A 14,614-nucleotide genomic window follows, 5' to 3' on the forward strand; every position below is an offset into this window, starting at 1 on the left:
CCACCTTGCAAGGCAATCAAGCAAATGGCTATTGGTGATATTAGACCACAAGAAATCTAGGCCACTATAGAGGAGGATCCTCAAGTTGCAGCTGCTCCAAAACCAGCTGATGCAGCATCTGCGGAAGTGTCGCACCTCTGAGCGGTAGTGCCGCGCAGCAACAAGAAGCGGCAGTTGACAATAGTCTAGTTCGTGGACAAAACCTACAACCCATATTTGAGCAAGAAGAAGATGAAACTCATGATGGAAGTGATTCATTTCTATGTGATAAAATGGATGGTCAACTCAAGACCAATCTCTAGTGCCACAACCAAGAGCTCACCAAAACATTAAAAAGGAGTGGTAATCTCTAAAATCACAAGTGCATGTTATTTTCAAATTTTACTCCTCTGTGTCTTGTGTAGCCACTTAGGATAAAGGAAGCACTTGGAGATATTGATTGGTTGTTGGTCATGAAAGAAAAGTATGTTGAATTGATCATCCACACCAAGCAACATAGATGACTTGAGTTTCCTTTGTGGACTTCAAACCAAGAATATCAAGATGAAGCAAGTTTATGTCCATACATACTATGAGTTGGTTTGAGGGATTCAAAAACTTGGTTCACACTAGAGGATACAAGTAAATTTCAAGAAGGTCAAGAATAAAGAATCAAGCTCAAGTAAAGTAAAGGCACTTATCACTCATAATTCAAGAACTCTCTACTTGATGGAATCTTGTCATATGGTAGATTGCCAACTTCTCATTCTTATCTTATGGGCATCTACATGCTATACTGGTTGTGAGTATCTCTTGGCATTGTTTAATTTGATTACTCTATTGTTGCCATGACCTAGACATAGAGTGAAATCCCAAGTTCTTAAATGAATAAAGTGCTATGTGAGGAATTCAAATACTTAGAGCACTTACCAAAGGGGAATTTACTCTATAACTAGTGTTGTGAGACTAATCTTTCTCTCTATGTGATTTGTGTAGTCTCACTAAATGAGAATGTGCTTCTCAAATGGAGTGTGCTATGATATGAAAGTCATCAATCCAAAATTATGTGATGTATTCTCTCTCTAGTTGATTTGGAATTGATTTATCTATGCTAGCCACTCACCATAATATGACTCCAATCTACCCTTTGAACTTAATTGACCAATCATGCACATTCACATTTCCATTCCACTCAAAAGAGTGTTCATGAGGCATTAAGGGAGATTTAGTCCATGCTATGAGCTTTCTCTATTTTGGTAACCCACTTGCCTTCCACACATAAAGGGTTACTAAATGAGAAACTAGTGCTTGTGTTACTAATGCCCTCTTGTGTTGAGGTTATTTATAGAAAATCAAGAAGAAGATGTTGTTCTTGTTTAACTAAATAAATCACAAGCTCATGGTTACTTTTCACCTAAAGAAAGATGAGGCTTGCTAGAGGCCAAAGAGACAAAATTCTCAGTTTTGATAAAATCAAGTTTGAGGTTGAGTTGGATAAGCTATATTGGAAGAATTCACAAGACTTAATAAGAGGACTAAATGGAAATAAAGTCTTGTGAGTATTCTCAACCAAATTCACCTCAAGATTGGACAAGAAGAAGACAAGATTTAGGAATTATCAAATATGTCCTAGAAAATTGGAATTCTGAGTTGGCTTGCCTTCAAGCATAGATTTAGAAGTTCAAATACTGATGAATTGGCCTAAAACTTTGTGATCATGTTATACACATCTAGTACTTGTTGCTGTAGAGTTGGCATGAAGATTGGTTTAGAAGAAAGTCAATTTTGAGTTGAATTCTATCAGCTTCAGCACTGCAGTTTTAGACCTTAGCAGTTTTGATAGAAAATTGATTTGACTGACCAAATGGAGTCCAAATGAGCTAAAATTTTCACAATAGTTAGAGGATTCATGGGTGCACATCTTTGCCAAATTTCATGGATATTGGACTGTATTCTGGGAGATATGAATTTTTTTTCAAGGGAGACAGAATCTGAACTCACTGTACAGAATTGAATTGCATTGAAACAACTAGATTAAGTTGGCTCTCAAGTCGGTCATGAAGAATCAGTAAAAATGAGAAGCATCAGTTTGGTCTAAAGGAGTTGCAATGAAATATAAAGATTCACACAAGGGTCTAAAGGAGTTGCAATCAAATTACAAGCAGTAGCAAGTAATTGCAACTAGTTGGAACTAGAAGAAATCAGTTGTAGGTTTTCAGAAATAGCAGCTAGAATCAATTGAAATGAGATGAAACCAGTTGACTTCAGAAGCTACAAGTAGCAGCAATGAGTTACAATAGTTGAAACTATAAGAAATCAATTGTAGGCTTTTAGAAACAACAGCTGAGATAAATTGAAACTAGTTGACTTCAGCAGTTACAAGTAGCAGCAATGAGTTACAAATAGTTGGAATTATTTGAAATCAATTGGAAGCAACTGGAATCAGTTAAAACTAATTGGACTACAAGCATCTTAAAGGAGTTTGAATTAGGTGGAGTATAGTGTAAACTTCTCCCTTGACCTCACGCTATTGATATGCATAAGTGTACTCTGTGTACTCTTGTATGCACAAATTGAGGGGGAGTTTAGTCTATATCTTGTGGGACTAAGGGTTTCTCTCAGATATATGTTGTGTAGTCCTACACATGGGAAAAGGAAGGATGGATGGTTCCCTTGTATCCTCTAGGTGCTTCACAATTATTCTAGGAGGTCTTGGTCTTTATAAACCAAGTGCTCCTAGTTTAGTGTCGGATGCCCCAATTCTTTTGTGGAACTAGATTTGAATGAGTTGGAGAAAAGAATTGATGAGTGGACTTTCATTGTAAATTCTCCACTCTAGAGCTCATCAAGAGTGCACATGGATCCATCACATTGGTCATCCAAGACCATGTCAACAAAGGAATTGAATGGTAACCCCCAGTACACAATTTGCAAATTTCATAAATTTTACCTTTTGCTCTCTATGTGAGTTGCCTTAGGTAAAGAAAGAACTAGGAACCTAATATGGATCTTGGATGATCACATGAGCATAATTTCACCACATCTCATAAAGTGATACTATGGTCATCCAAATCTTTGAAGATTCACTTATGATGGTCATATTAATGAAAATTTATGTGGTGATCTATCTACCTATGGTGGTGGTATGTTTCCATTGGCATAATTTCAATTGTTACAAATTTGTTATGCCTTGACCAAGATATAGCATGAACTCCTCTAGACTCTTAAACTAATTCAAGTGCACTTCACAAGTAATTCGAATACTTGATGCACATATTAAGGGGAGCCCATTCTATGTCTTGTATCTTTGAGACTAACCTTTCTTTAGTGAATTTGTGTAGTCTCTTGGTGAGAATGAGTTTCTCATGGGTATGCTACATTAACTCAATCTAAATTGGTAAAGTTATTTGTCATATTTATTTGGATTGCTTTTTATCTCTTAAGTAGCTACTCTGCATAATATAGCTTAAATTCCCTTGTTTGGACTTAATTGACCAAAAGTGCATATGTTCTTGCCTTCCACATATATATGTATGCACTATCAAAAAGGGGGAATTTAGTCTATGTTATGAGGTTTTGCAATTAGTGATCCATTTGCCTTCCACATCCAAAATGGTCACTAGTTGTGAAACTCTAGCTTGTGCAATTTAATGGTATCTCTTGTCTTTATGAGCATTTCCTAGGTGACATTATGAGATACAAGAATCCATTCCAATTGGCATAAACTTGTGAAGACTCTTTCGATTGGTGTCAAAATTGTGAAGATCATACTTTAACTAGTATTGGTGGATAATCTCTCAATGTGGTATATCAAGAAGTATGTCTTCAATTGGTATATCAAAATGACAACAAGAGTTAGCAATGGACTTTCAATTGAAATCAAGCACAAGTTTGTGATATCTCCTATGATCAAGAGAGATGCGCACAAATGAAAGTCTTTTTGCATTGTGCCAAGCCCATCAAAGCACTAAATTCAAAATTTCATGATCACGGTGGAGATTATGAGGCTTAGAACAAAGGTATATCGCTCCAAGAACTCTTGTACTACCTTTGTGCATCTAGGCCCTTACATGCTAGTGTGTGCATGTGTATGCAATATTTTAAGTCACACCATAAGTTTGTTCTTGTGGTGACTGATTAGAGAATTCTTTAGATATTTGGTTGATATCTCTTGTGGTGATGGCATGAGTTTGTCTCTTGTTAAAAGTGTCATCTAAGTGAGGTATGAGCCAAATATTCTAACTTCTCAAGAATCTTGACTTAAATTGTTGCATACTTTGTTTGGTAAAAAAAACTCAGGAGAGAAATCCTATATGCTAAACTTTTACCTACCTCTTGCCCTCACTTGTCTACCATTATTTCTTCCTCTTGGTGGAGAGATCCTTTTTGGAGATTAATGTCAAAGGGGGAGAAATATTGGGGTAGAATGTAAGGGAGGAGAGATTGTTATGTGGTTTAAGGGGGTAAAAGAGAGGCATATAAGATTTTTCAATTTTTATTGTGTGGTGTGTGCAAGGATAGTTTAAATTGATGTTCTTGATAAGGACCATTTATGCTAGTGTGTGATGTTCATGCCTTGATTGGTGTATTGTTTATTTTGTCTGACTGCCACTGTGCAGTAGTGCCACGCACACTCATGGAAATGCCGCACATGACAGCTTCAGAAACTTCTTGAGTGCATGAACTGTGATGAGCATCACGTTTATCATGATGACACCTAGCACCCCACAAATGCTAAGATATAGGAGAGTTCCCACACTTCATCTTCAATATGTGCATTTGGCATTTGAGGCCAAAATTCAAAATTCCATTCTATGCACACATTTAGGCGGAGCTCACTATATCATAGGATTCAAAATCTTATTATTTATCAATCTCTTATAAGCTTTAATTGTGTTGTCATCAATCACCAAAAAGTAGGAGATTGTAAGTGCATCTAGCCCTTTAGTGGGTTTTGGTGAATTGAATGACAACACCATTAAAGGTCTAACAAATTTGCTAAGTGTTGAACAAAAAAATGAGTTTATTGCATACACTTATGGATTGTGGAATAAGAAGTGTATATAGGTTCAACAAGAAAGCAAGCTTAATGGTATTCCACATAGTGTTGAGATGTAGGCCAAAGTTGTGTATTGTTGTGTTGGAGGAAACAATGCAAATGGAGTTGATGGAATGGCTTCTATGTTGTGGGATATCATAGTATCATGTGAAAGCAAGCATATTTGGCAAATGGCAAAAGAGACATGAGTTGATGATTTTCGATTGATCTCAATAATGGCTTGCTTTGCATCAACAAGAAGAGTTTGATAGTGGATTAGCTTTGATCAAGGATTAAAGAATGAGTCAAGAATGCATAAGTGGGAAATACCAAGCAAAGGTTAAATGACAAAGGACACAACTCATATTCGCTATAAGTCGGTCTCTATGTTGGTTTGCTTGTATGGATAAAGATTTGGAAAATCACTTTGCATTGATTTGATCAAGTTAGAAGTATGAAGATAGATATTGAAGTGAGTGTTTGGAGTGTCAAGCCTAAAATGAATAGGATATAGGGAATCATGAATTGGCTTGACCACATTGATGTTGACGTATATATCTCAATCTATGTGAATCCAACTGAAGCTTGATTGATCTCAACATTCATATCTAGTAGATAGTCAAGCAAGGATCACAATATTGAAGAAATGGTTTTTCAATGGATGCCTAATATGATGTGGCTTGAGTATGGCTCGATAGAGTGAAGATAGCAAGGAAAGGGCTTTGAGGGACTAAGCCAAGGTGAAGGACAAGCGATGGCTTGAGGACTGAGATACCATGGCTAAGGTGAAGAAGAGAGTACTTGCATTGAGTCAAGGAACTAATCAAGCTATGAGGAGTCATATTGGGTTGAGGATTAAATCATTAGTGGAAGTGACTTGAAGCCATGGATTGAGCTCACATGTGTTGAAATGGTTCAAGTCACATGCTCTAGGTATAATGGGAATGAGGACAATACATTCGATGGTGGAGCCCCCAATTATAAAAGGATGCTGATGACCAACTCAAAGGTGTTTAAATTCTTTGATATATTGAATTTGAGTTTAGGAAAAGTTGTACTATAAAGGGGGATACAATGCACAAGCTTTAATGTGCAACCAAGTGCTCATTTACCCACCAAATATCCTCATAACCTAGCCACTACAGCAAGCTTTTCATTCTTTGCTTAATTAGCTGCCTGGCTTGAGTGACACTACCGCTCTCCAAGCAGCACTGCCACACGTGAAGCGGCACTACCGCGACTTAAAGTGACCATTCGGGCTAAGGGGCTATTTTATCTCTCCCTCATCCCCTCCAATGGTTATCTCAGCTATTGTCCTCCCAAGTGCGACCAGAGTAGCCCTCTCTCTCCCTCACTCACCATTGGAGCCCCTCAAGCTTCTCCCTTTGATTCCCTTGCAAATCCATGAGAGTTTGAGCCTCCAAACTGCATTAGAGAGCTCACCAATCTGTTCTTCATCTCCTAGAGCACTTGGTTCATGTTCAAGCTGGTGGATTGTGTTTGTTATTCTTAGAGCTTGCTCCTAGCCGGCTAGAGCGTCACCTATGGAGCTTGCCAACTTGTGTGGTAGCCTAGGGAAGTTTGTAATCACCCTAATCAGCTAGTGAAATCATCCCTCATCTCAAGAGTTCATTCTCTTGACTTGAGAACGAGGATAAGGTTGAAAGAGACCAAAGCCTTAATGGCTTCCTCAACAACGTAGACATAGGCAAGCCTTAGTGGCGAGCTGAACCACGGGATAAATCGGTATCTCACTTGTGTTCTTGTGATTTGCATTGCTATATTTGTGTTTGTGGTGATTCTAGGGTTTAGTCCTGATCTACTTGTTCGTGCACTTCCGCCAACATCTAGGTGGTGGAATAGGCTCTACACTACCCTAGGAACATCAGTTATTTGCTCAATCTACTTTTCCTTGGTCAGTTTTTGAATTGTGCTTCCGCAGGTGTCTATGTACGCGGTAGTGCCGCACGTGTGCCCGAAGCGGCACTGCCGCTTGCTCTGGAACTAACAGCAGTTTTTGAGTTTTATTATAAATAGGCCTATTCAACCCCCCCTCTAAGCGACATCAAGGTCCTTTCACACAGGAACAGCAAGGGGCAGACCCAGCGAGAGGAACAAAGGATTGAGTGAAGATACGGTGGTAGGTTCCCAACAGTGACGCCTTCAAGAAGGTGAGTGACATCCATGGATGCCACCATAGTTGGACGAAGTGGCAGCAAGGATTTCTTTGGGGCCCAAGATCACCGAGCGGGCGGATGGTGAAACGGAATTTTCGACAACACCTCCAAGGAACGTGAGCCCTAGACATCTACATCAACCACGAAGGGAGGAGATCACCACAAGGGCTCACGTTCATGGATGATTGGAATATGGGTGAAAGCCCTAGCCTGCCTCTGCTCTGATGAACATGAGCCATATTCCAATCCTCCATGAACGTGAGCCCTCGACATCTGCATCAACCACCATGACGATAGCACCACAAAGAACAATAAACACAGCCACCACCATAGCCAGATTCTGGTCCAGGTGGCATGGAGATGGCGACTGACGACCCCCACGGCTGGCGAGCCCATGGCCGGTGGCTCCGCGCTCCACCATTGAGTACAATTTAGTGATGACGGCGATGGAGGAGGTCGGGTGGCTGGTGGCCCTCGTGGCTAGGTCCACCCTAGCGGATGCGCGAGCCCATGCGTGTGAGCATGGGCCTCTGGCCGCCACCTAGTTTCCCAAAGCCACGTGGGATCTGGCCCACCGCGGCCGTGGGGGCACAGGCCTGGTCACCGCCATGTTCCCCGCCCCTCCATGGCAGATCTGGTAGTCCGCTACCTTCCCGGGGGCATAGGTCTACGTTGCGGGCGTGGATCTAGGCCGCGGGCGTAGACCCGCCGCCGTGCAAGCCGAGCAGACCGTGGGCACCGGCGCTAGCCACTGCGCGAGCCGAGCATGCTACGAGCTCAGGCACCACTGACAACACTACCATCGGCAAGCACGCAGAGGGCGCAGGTATGTGCTCCGCCAGGCTTGCCACTCCACGGACGCCAAGACGCCTTCCAACTTCCACATAGATCTAGCATCCCCCACACGGATCTATCACAAGAAGCACGGATCGAGGGATCTAAGGCTGAGGAGAGGGTGGATGCAGTGGACGGAGAGGAGGGAAGGACAAGGAAGGAAGCCTCTTTGAGCTACCTCCCCCTAGCCGCACCACCACCGACGATGCCAGGTGTTGCGGCGGCAGTGGCCAAGTCGACGAGAGGAAGGCGAGGCGCTAGGCTGCCCTGACGAGCGTCCTCGAGTCGCCTCCAAGGGAGACGACGCGAGGGCCCTACTGACGAGAGAAGGGCAGTTAGTGTTAGATGGATTCACGAAATCACAAGACGCAAGTTAAACTGTATATAAGCTTAGCTTGTTTTTTCTTCATGGTGTGCTACACAGATATAGATAGGGATGGGGACTTTCACACTGTAAACTGAAAACCTTTCCGAGCTAAAAATATCAATTTTTTTGTTTTCAAGTTTGGCTTCGGTTTTAATATATGAGATCTTCGGTTATTATCGGCTTCGGCTTCGATTATAGGACCTAACCGAACCGATGAGCCGAGAAATAGAACCCGCCGAGCGTCGCCTACCCCTTGCCCCGGCCATCGAACACACACACACTCCACTTGACCAACCTATTCCCTCGCCCCCTTTTTTCCTCCTCACATCCTTAGACATAGACAGCGGTTGCAGGTGTAGGGCACGGTGCACTACGCGTGATGGTGTGTGGGGTAGGGGGAGGGAGGGAGGGACCGCGTGTGGGTGGCATGCCTCCTTGGCAGCCACGGGGTGGCATGCTGGCTCCTTGGTGGCTCAGCGGGGCGGCATGCTCCTCTTTCTCTGTGGCAAGTCAACTTGAAGTTTTTACATATAATAATACGTGGATGATATGTCTTGCATGCATAAACATAAACAATTATACTTCATTCCACGCACAAATTTAAATATGTATATTTGATCCTTGTACATGCATAAATATTGATACTTTTTTAGAAAATACATACGTGCTTGAAGAGTTTATTTTTTATATTATGTATATAAATCTATAGTTTTGGTGATATAGTACAAAACTATTTAAACCGCCTAACTCTGTTTAAAGATCTAAACAAATGGCTATCGTCTGTCACTATTAAACTTTTTTCGTAAACATAAAACAAACAACGCTTTGCAAAAACCAGAGTCATCATTCCGGTATACCACATGGATGGAACTTTGCAGAAACAAGGAAGGACGCCGGATCCGACATGCAATTGTTGAGATGACTTAACTATATACTCCCTCTATGTTAATTTTTTTATATTTTTATATTTTTTTAAAAGCACCATTGGTGCAACCTTCACAGGAGAGGCAGGTGCGGGACGGAAGATCGAACCCCCACCTGCCAGCTCATCCTTGGAGCCTTCACCACTGGGCCACATCATGCACATCCGCAAGTTTTTTTTTATTTCAGTATATATTTGTTTTAGTTAATTATATATTATTGTCTTCTAAATATATAGCCCGATTATTGTTTCATTAATTACTCAAAACAAGACCTTAATATATAGTTAGCTGCAATATAAAGAAAAGGAAAGGAAAAAACAACTAGGAATTTTATATTATGTGTAGACATAAAGTCTGTGGTAATAAATTTGTGAATGTTTCTACAGGAAGAGCCCAAGAACCAAAATTGCCATCTTTTTTGTAATTTCAGTTGTCTGTTCTTATAAAATCAAGAACATGTGAAGTCATCCTTCCACAGCATGAGTTCCCAGTGACAGTGATCAGACTTTTGTAGGCACCTTCGCTGTTTACACGGCGGGGAGCTCGATCTCATCAAGACCTGGGACCGAGTTTGAAACGCACTGACCAAGTGACCAGGACTAGCTACTTCTCAAGCCCTGCATGCGACTGCGAGTGGTGAGTGGTGACTCAACTCACATGTGTTTGAAGTTTGAACCCATGTACACACTCTGAAAAACATGGGAGGAGGAAACCTTGACGACAGCTACCCCTACTTAGTACTAGTTTCTGCTAGTGACAAACCTGAGCTGGCAAATACGACTGCTAGCTGACCAGGAAAATACGGACGCCATGACTAGTACAGTTGTACGCCACAGAATGACTAACGAGTAACGACTGCTGTACTTTCTGTAGTAGTGCATGTTTCCATCATTCCATGCACATGCTGTAGAAAATGATCTTGTACAATAGTGATAGTAACAGTGAGGAAAAAGGAGGTGCTAGCTTGAATGAGCCAGGTATTGTACTTTTTATGGGAGAGGCATATTTATATCGTCGTATTATATAATTGGTGTATATTTGGCACCTTTTATGTTAAATATATATTTGGTACATATGCTAATAAGTACTAGTAAATATGTCTGTCAGTTGCAATAGAAAAAGGATGTATCAAAAGTATCAGCTTTGTCCACCTGTGACGTTAGCATGGGCACTATACTAATAAGTATAATGCGTAGTTGCTATAATAGATCGAAAATGCATGAAGATGTGTATCTTCAGTTTTGTTTAGTGTCCAACGGCTTTTTGTAAGGTACGGGTGAGAAGTTTTTGAAGGACATCATGAGGCGACTGATGCACGCATGTGGTCCGACAATAGGCTTGCTGAATTCTTTGCTTGCTTATTGTGGGGTACGATCCCGGATACCTACGGCAGATTATATGGGTTGCGCCTCTAGGGATGGCCCAGCCCACAAGACGAAGCCTTGCGAAGCACGGCGCTACTCGGCGCACCCTGTAAGACACCGGTAAGATATCATAAAGATACTACGAGATCTGTTAGGATACGTATGATCTCATGATTCCTGTAATATATTATTACTTTTCAGTTATCTCTTATATCTAACCGACTTGTAACCCTGTCCCCGGACTATATAAGGCGGGCAGGGACCCCCCCCTCTAAACATAGGCAATATCATACGAAGTCAATACAATCCAACGGACCACAGGAGTAGGGTATTACGTCGCGCTGACGGCCCGAACCAGTCTAACTCTTGTGTCTCTGTTGCCTTCTTGTTCTCGATTACACGCATCTGTGTCGATCAATCTATATTCGTGGGATACCCCTTGGAGGACTGCCGACGATAAACTGTCGACAGTTGGCGCGCCAGATACGGGTGTGCGTGTTGTTTCCATGTCTAACAAGATGGTACATTTTGCAGGCTCTTCGTCCCTCGCACAACCCGGCCAGATCTTCACGGTCGGATCGATCTCCTGGGTCATCAACGCTGACGGAGACGGAGAGCTCATCGAGCCAGTGTAGATCGATTCTGCGCCAATCACCCCAACACCTACGACTGTAGATCCGATCTCGAAACCGCCTCTGAGGTCGTCTTCACCAACAATTCGCCGTCCGCTCCCCCACTACCCGAGAAGGCAGATCAACAACGGCGATTTGATCGCATCCATCGATCAGGTTGCCCAGAAGCTCACCGATTGCCTCTCCATCGCAGAATCGGCTCTGACCACTCTGGTTCAGCGCCGACCACCCTCCGATTCAGATCTATCGGAGGCTGATCAGGAAACTCCAAGGGTTATGGCCCTACCCTTTGGGATCACTAGCATCGCCGCCACCTATCAAGATGCCCTAAGGGGCAAATTCACCGACCAGATGGGAGATGTCTATCCTCTCGTCGTCCAGATCGCCGACCAGCTCTCGCCGACTGTCAACATGCTACATGTCGGCCGACATCCCAAAGCACCCCTCCAAACCATCCTGGAGGAAAATCTAGACTCTGAGTCCTAGGGCTCTACGGAGACTATCGCCGAGACCACCGCCGTACAACCTCCTTTCCCACCCTTCCGTGGAGGCGGAATTTTCAATGTCAGCTCGATAGCCCCCATGGGACGGGGAAACCGACGAGGACCCCGCCGCTCGTGTCAACAGGAATGCCAACCATGCGCAATGCTGAGCAAACGAAGCCGCCATTGTGCTAACCGAGGTTGCTCGCAATGAACAGCTCGACTCACAAGGGAGGCCACGCCCACTCCAATGCAACCTCGATGATGAATTTGTCCGTGTCGACGGCCACGACGTCTACAATACCCCAAGCGCCAACTTGGCTGTGGCTGCCAATGAGCTCGCTCGGCTTGAGCAAACACCAAAGGTCGCCAAGGTCGCCGCCATGCTTAAAGTGGCGCACTGCCAGGTCAACGAGATCCGCCAGGATTAGAGACCTTCCTACTCGACGAGCTTGATTCGCCGATCCACCGCGCCAAGATCTAATCGCCGCCCTAGCCAAAGTTGTTTCGTCGACCAGCACCGCGATGATGGACAACCTCTCCACGAGGGAGCTAGGGGCAACCGCATCGACTACCCTCGCCAACACGATTAGGAAGTTGACCAAGACGTCCGAGCGCACATCAACAATCTCTGAGACGCGTGACATCATATCAACGAGCGTCGTTTCTCTCGCCATGAAGAAGTACACCGCCATCAAGAATACGAGTAAGAGTTTGGTAATCCAAACTCAACCCTCTAGCCACTCAACATCGGCAACGCCGTAGATCACAACAGCGACGATCCCGAAGGGCCTTGAGCATTCACGAGGGCACTCCAAACACTCCAGTGCCCCCGTGGTTTCAAAATCACCGGGGTCGAGCCCTACGAGGGATGGATGAACCCCACACAGTGGCTACAAGCTTATGCCACTTCTGTGCGCGCCGTTGGAGGAGATACCAGTGTCATGGCAAACTATCTTCCCATCATGCTCACGCCAACCATGATGAACTGGTTCACAAGCCTTGCCCTAGACTCCATCGGATCCTAGGAAGAGCTGAAGAAGGTCTTCACCGACAACTACATGGCTACATGTACTCGGCCGGGCACCAAGCATGATCTGAATCGCATCTACCAGAAACCGTCCGAGCTCCTCCGTAGCTATATCAGACATTTTTCCGAGGTGAGGAATTCTATTCCCAACATCATGGAAGCGGATGTCATCACCGCCTTCATCTGAGGACTCCATCACCGTGACCTCTGTTTCAAGTTCTATTGCAAGACGCCAAAGGGGATTGGCAAGATGATTATGACCGCCGATCAGTACGCCGATGTCGAAGAGGCTAAAGTACGCTTTAACGAGGATGTGGGCACTCATCGCCCAACTTGCCGCAGCGATGAGCGACCCGACGATCGATGCCACAGCGACTACAGTCACCATCGGGACAATGGTCGTGATCGGCCAGAAGGGTCCAAATCTAGTCAATATCGTTGTCACCAACCAGACCACATCATCACTGTCGTTGGCGTACCTCACGCCAAGCACAACTACAATGAGCAGTACAAGAAGATCCTTGAGGGTCCGTGCCCTCTTCACAAGAATAGCAAGCATAAGATGAAGGACTACCTCGACTTGGCTAAGGAGTTCCAGGCTAAAAATTCGAACAACGACAACAACAACACAGCTAGAGGCCGCCGACCACCTGGAGACAACAACAACGCCTTCTAGGATCACGACAAAGTGGTCGCCACTATCTTTGGGGGCCTCACCACCACCGAGAGCAGAAGAGATTGGAAGCTCACCGCCCACTAGGTGCTCGCCGTTGGCGCAGAAGATGCCATCGCCAACCCCAGTTATCGCCCCCGGTCTGATGTCCCTATCACCTTCAGTAGGGCTGACCAGCGGGCAGACATCCCTTACACAGGGTGTTTCCCCCTCATTCTTGATGCAACCATCAGGAAAGTGATTTTTAGGAATGTACTCGTCGACGATGGAAGCGCTCTGGACCTCCTCTTCGCTGGAGCCCTAAAGGAGCTAGGCCTTGGGATAGGAGACCTCACACCATCCGACTCCTCCTTCTAGGGTGTGGTACCTAGCAGGACATCCAAACTACTTGAAGAGATCGCCCTCCTAGTATAGTTCAGCACGGCTAACTACCGCATCGAGCACATCAACTTCTATGCCGCGACTTCAACACCGCCTACCATGCCATACTTGGTCGGCTGGCTCTGGCCAAGTTCATGGCCATACCACACCATGCCTATCTGATGCTAAAGATGCCTTCACCTGTAGGAGTTCTAGCCCTATGGGCCAACCTCTCCATCGCCTACGCCTATGAGACAGAGAGTCTCACCCTCGCCGAAGCCACCGACCTCTCCATCCAGATGGCTAGCGTGGTCATCGATGCCAAGATGGTGCCCACCGATGACCTAGAGATCCCAGCGTTGGAGCCTCCATGTGCTTCCGCCAAGTCCAAGGAAACAAAGGAGGTCGACCTTGGCCTAAACGACCCCTCTAAGACCGTCAAGATTGGGGCTCGCCTCAACCCCAAATAGGAAAGCGCGCTCATCTCCTTCTTATGTGCCAACACCGATGTGTTTGCTTGGAAACCTATAGACATGATAGGGGTACCACGAGAGAAGATCGAGCACTCCTTGAATGTCTCGCCGACCGCCAAACCGATCAAGTAGAAACTCTGACAATTCACGCTAGACAAGGAGGCTATTAGGGTAGAAATAAAATGGCTCCTAGCTGCCGGATTTATTAAAAAAGTGTATCATCCTAAGTGGTTAGCAAACCCTATTCTTGTTCAAAAAAAGAATAAAGAATGGAGATTGTGC

The sequence above is a fragment of the Miscanthus floridulus genome, chromosome 4, assembly GCF_019320115.1.
Source record: "Miscanthus floridulus cultivar M001 chromosome 4, ASM1932011v1, whole genome shotgun sequence".
In the NCBI taxonomy this organism is placed as follows: Eukaryota; Viridiplantae; Streptophyta; class Magnoliopsida; order Poales; family Poaceae; genus Miscanthus; species Miscanthus floridulus.